The sequence below is a fragment of the Rhinoderma darwinii genome, chromosome 1 (assembly GCF_050947455.1).
Source record: "Rhinoderma darwinii isolate aRhiDar2 chromosome 1, aRhiDar2.hap1, whole genome shotgun sequence".
Taxonomy (NCBI): domain Eukaryota; kingdom Metazoa; phylum Chordata; class Amphibia; order Anura; family Rhinodermatidae; genus Rhinoderma; species Rhinoderma darwinii.
The window spans coordinates 380,016,417-380,022,416 of NC_134687.1; positions in this window are offsets into that span (position 1 = coordinate 380,016,417).

Genomic DNA, 6,000 nt, shown 5'->3' on the forward strand with positions numbered 1-6,000 from the left:
ACAGCATGGGGGCTGAAACCCCTCCTACATCCCTGCTTTGCTATAGTGCCGTCGCTACCGCTGTAGCAGCCGCAGCGGCTGCTAGCGGCGCCACCGCCCTCATGCCCGGTGTCGCTGCTAGCAGCCGCTATGGCTGCTACAGCGGTAGAGACAGGCACTAAGTGAAGAAGCGTCCAGGCGGAAAGGCGACTGCTGAGTCAGCGGGTCCGGGCGCTTCTGAAACGAGCAGGGGAAAGGAGCCAGTGCAGCACCCCCTTCCCCTGCTGGAGTGATGCGCCCTGTACGAAGGCACAGGTCGCACACCCCTAAGGCCGGCCCTGGCTGGGACCCCCACCTATCGCGAGAACGGGAGTCCTGAAACCCCAGATTCTCCTCACAGCACCACCTGCAGTATGGAGGAGCTTGAATGGAGCGGCAGTCGAGCAGGAGTACACCGCTGCACTCAATGTCTATGGGACTGACCTGTGGGGGTTTCAGCAATCTGACATTTGTCACCTATCGTGTGGATTGGTGATAATTGTCAATGCTTGAAATGCCCCTTTAAGATGAACATATACTAGAGACTTTGCATATCCGCAAAAAAAGGCCAATTTAGAATATTTTCTACCGACTGTCGCTGCCTTTTCATGACAGACGCCGACCGAAGACAGATATCTGTGGAAAAGTTTATCTGTCGTGTTGTATTTTTTCAGTCGTTGTCTGGTGCAACCCTTGGATAGCCATTTATACCAAATAAAAGATCTGCAACCCATCAATAGAAGCCCAGACCAGGCCACAAATCAAGGCAGAGATTGAGTGGCGTTTTATCATTTTAACTTATGGCATTGTTGTCCAACACGACAACCTTCACAGACCAACCGTGAATGAAAAGTCGTTCAGAAATCATCTATCTGAAATCCCTAATGTATGGCCAGCTTTACTAATATCACATGAAAAATGACTTTAAAGAGTACCTCCATTCATACTGACATTATATAGAAAATGATCATAGTGCAAGGGTGTGCACAATAATGTTTTTTCTAAATGACTTTTATAATCGATTCTGCTTCTAGATACATCACAGACTGTCTGTTTGTGCTGCCGGGTGCTCATACTCTAGAATAGAGAGCGTCCAGCTCTGTCTCCTTGGCTCCGGTATCTAGAACGGCCGCCAGCACTGTAGAATCACATTACATTCTGCAGTGCTGGCGGCCATTCTGAATATGGGAACCATGGAGACAGAGCTGGACGCTCTGTCTCCTATTGTAGAGTTAAAGAGACTCTGTCACCACATTATAAGTTCCCTATCTCCTACATAAGGAGATCAGCGCTATAATGTAGGTAACAGTAATGCTTTTTATTTAGAAAAACGATCTATTTTTACCACGTTAGGAGCGATTTTTAGCTTTATGCTAATGAGTTTCTTAATGACCAACTGGGCGTGTTTTTACTTTTTGGCCAAGTCGGCGTTGTGAAGAGAAGTGTATGACGCTGACCAATCAGTGACCAATCAGCGTCATGCACTTCTCTCCATTCATTTACACAGCAGTATCGTGTTCTTACTAGATCAATGTGCAGCCACATACACAAACACTAACGTTACTGCAGTGTCCTGACAATGAATATACATTACCTCCAGCCAGGACGTGATGTCTATTCAGAATCCTGACACTTCTGAATCTTTTCTGTGAGATTTCCAGCAAGGCAAACGTAATCTCGTTTTAAATGACAGTTCAAAGCGTAATCTCGCGAGATTACATTTGCCTTGCTGAAAATCTCACAGAAAAGATTCAGAAGTGTCAGGATTCTGAATACACATCCCGTCCTGGCTGGAGGTAATGTATATTCACTGTCAGGACACTGCAGTAATGTTAATGTGTGTGTATGTGGCTGCAAATAGCAATATAGCTATATCGCTAGTGCAGTGTAAATGAATGGGGAGAAGTGTATGACGCTGATTGGTCACTGATTGGTCAGCGTCATATACTGCTCTCCACAACGCCCACTTGGCCAAAAAGTATAACACACCCAGGTGGTCATTAAGAAACTCATTAGAATAAAGCTAAAAATCGTTCATAACGTGGTAAAAATAGATAATTTTTTTAAATAAAAAGCATTACTGTCACGTACATTACAGCGCCGATCTCCTTTTGTAGGAGACACGGCACTTATAATGTGGTGACAGAGCCTCTTTAAGAGTTAAGAGCTGCCGACAGCACGAACTATAGGCAGTCAGTGCTGTATTTAGAAGCAGAATTACTAATGAAAGTCATTTAGAAAAACAATTATTGTGCATACTCCTGTACTATAATCGTTTTTCTCTATAATGTCAGTTTAAGTGGAGAAGGAGTTATTAGAATGGTTTTTACGATTCCCTGCAATATAATGTTTTCCCACTAGGTGGCAGCATAAAATAACAAAAGGAAACAGCAAGTTAGCAGCAGAAATCTATTCAAGGTTTTACAGACAACTTTCATCTCTCTTATTACTTTAGTGAACGTTTAAACTTTGCAGATTCTTTCTGCATCATTGCCGACGGAAGACCAAGGTATGACACACAGTGGGATACGTCGCCCGGGGACTGAGCATCAGCTAGTGTCCTACCCGTGGACACCGGGGCTGTGGAGGCTCCTGATGTCATTGTCCATATATGAATATATATATATAAGAATTCAGAATCCCCAGCAACACTCTGGCCTCGTTGTTCTGCCCCTGGAGGAGCCCCTGACATCACTGTCCCTAGGATATGCCATCACTTCATGGTCTGTGGGGGTCCGACCTCTGGGCCATACTGATCCTTAAAATCCTCTTTTAAGTTTCTCCGGCTCCGCAGGGAACTGTTGCCAGCCCCATTTACTTGAATGGGGCTGTGCTGTAGTTCCCCGTACCGTGGCTGGCTGTGCAGGGATAAACAGTGAGGGGGATCCTGTGCTTAATAAGCGCTGCGGCACCCTTATTCTCAGGATCGGTGGATGTCCTCCCACAGATTAGAAAGTGATGGCATATCCTAGCAATATGTCAGATGAAAATACCCCTGTAAACAGGACTAGTTTAGGGTAATTCTCTTGACAAGCTATTCTTTCTGTGTGTGTGGTTGCAGGACTTAAATAAATGTTAGAGCTATATCCCTTCATTAAAATCTATCCTAAGCTCCTCAGATAGTCAAGGCAAGGAATACGACAAACTGGTTTCTGAAAGCCAAGTATTAAATGACCCTTTGAAGTCTGCAGGTGGATTGTATGTCCTAAGGAATTCTTTAAGATTTTGAGTGCAGTGCTGCATGAATGGGGATTTTTGTGCACAGGAGGAATTTTGGAACAATTTGTAATAATAGTCAAGAGATTGGGATAGTAAAATCAGCCTATGTAATTGGTGTGCTGTGTCTGGAACACTAGTAGGAATGTCAATAATATAGAAGGAAAAGGGAAGTGCAAGAGCACACAAAATCTATTTGAGTAACCTCACAGACATGAATACAGATTGTAATAAAAAGGCAATTGATAAAGAGTAATGCGACAAATCTGTGAAGTGCATACATAATAAATATATTATAGCTGTAGTGCCAATAATCGATAAAGTGCTAAGTGCATACAACAAAGCAGGGCCGATTCTAGCTTTTTTGCTGCCTGAGGCGAAGATTGAAATGCTGCCCCCCCCCCCCAGCCTGTTCTGCATCACTAGCAGCCTCACAAAAAAAATAAAACATCATACCACCCATCATCTCGCTGCAGATCCTACAGTGACTACATTACTGAGAGGCAGAATAACCATTTACATTTAGTGACTCGGTGACGTCTCAGATTCTAGTTGTTCTTTCTTTTTTCTTCTCCATCCCGTCCAGACCTCTATGATGACTTCTCCCGGCCACAGCCCATTTCTTCAGTTTTCCGCTTAGATGTCTTCAGATTCTGACTTTTCAAACATTTCTGCACCTCTAAACAAGGACACAAGTCTTATGGTGCCACACACTACGGCCCTAAATATAATAGGACTATACACTGTGTCCCTGATTATAATAGCATCATACACGGTGTTCCAAACACACACACTGTGCTCCCTGTAGACAGTGCCCCACATAGAGCCCCTGTAGATAGCCCCTTGTAGATAGTGCTCCATATATAAACCCCACCCCCTGTAGATAGTGCTGCATATATAGCACCCCCTGTAGATAGTGCTCCTCATATAGCCCCCACATACAGCTCTACCCCCTGTAGATAGTGCTGCACATATAGCCCCCACATACAGCCCTAACCACTGTAGATAGTGCTGCACATATAGCCCCCACATACAGCCCTACCCCCTGTAGATAGTGCTGCACATACAGCCCTACCCCATGTAGATAGTGCTGCACATATAGCACCCCCACATACAGCCCTACCCCCCTGTAGATAGTGCTGTACATATAGCCCCCACATACAGCCCTACCCCCTTGTAGATAGTGCTGCACACATAGGCTCCACATACAGCTCTAAACCCTGTAGATAGTTCTGCACATATAGCCCCCCACATACAGCCCTACCCCCTGTAGATAGATAGTGCTGCACAGATAGCCCCTCACACTTTTAGGAAAACATTTTTTTACCTACTCACCTAAACCCATTCCCGTGCAGTTTTCTTGCAATGCAGGTCTGCTGTGGCTGAACGATGTGGCGCTGATTGGCAAGGTAAGTCATTCTGCCCAGCTAATCAGTGCCTTTCAACGTTGCGTAATTGCAAGGCGCTGATTGGCAGGCTGCCTTGCCCTGTCATTCAATGATGCAAGCGGCGCGATGATGTCATCGCACCGCTTGCATCGTCAAAGGCGCTGAGTGGCAGGGCAAGTCATTCTGGAAGGCTGCCTTGCCCTGTCATTCAGCGACATTGCGCCGCTTACGTCAGTGAAAGGTGCTGAATAGCGGGGCACGGAACGTGTCCCGCCATTCAGCGCTTATGCAAGTAATTGTATCGGAGTCCTATAGACACAGGTACAATTATAGTGCAGGAGGGGGTGGCGGGGGCTGGTATCAGTGTCGCCGCCGCCCCCTCAGAGAGGCAGCAGGGCGCCGCCTGAGGCAAGATGCTCATCTTGCCTCATGGACAGTGCGGCCCTGCAACAAAGTAAATCAATAAGGTCACATCCATGTAGATTAGGGACACCCACAAAATAGACAAGTGTGCTCAGAAAAAAAGGAGAGCATACTCTTGTTACTTGTCCCAAGGTCCCATAGACGTGACTTCTCAGTGCAGCTTTGTCAGGGGTAACTTTTCCAATTATACCATTATATAGTGAATGCATTATTTAGAGGTATGGGGGGGTACAAAACATATGTTCTGGGGCTTGTGCCCCTGATCTTTTAAGACCCCAGCAATGTCCCAGGTTGCTAGTGCTGCATCAATGGGTCACTTAAAGGGAATGGGTCGCTAGAAATTATTTTTTTCAGTTAAACAATTTGTATTTGAGTGATTACACATTGTGTAATGATGGGGGTAAGGAAACAGACAAGTGAGCCCTAATCTACCCGCCACTCAGTCCCTGCCTACTTGCAACGACCCGCCCTAGGCGACGGGGTACAACTGGGCGACGGTCCTTACGCTCAATAAGTGCACGACAGACAAACAGACAAGGGTACACAGAAGCAAGGGAAAAGGGGCAGTTGCCCACGGCAACACCGTGAGCAACAAGAGTGGTGAACGAGCCGAGTCAAACCAGGAGTGTACAAGGTACCAAACGCAGAGCAGGAGAGTAGTGAACAAGCCGAGTCAAACCAGGAGTGTACGAGGTACCAAACGCAGAGCAGGAGAGTAGTCAGTAAGCCAGGGTCAATATGAAGCAGGGTCAAATGGTTCAAGAAGCTGCAGCAGGGCCAGGAAACAAAACGAGAAGAATCACAAGCAAGGAGGAACAGGAAAGGCAGGTATAAATAGACAGAGGGCGGGAGCTAGCTCTGTCTGGCCAGGCTGTGATAGGCTCTCCCACTCCTAAGCCTGCCATCCTGAGTGGTGGAAGATGGAGTCAGTCTCTCAGACATAGAAGCAGGTGCA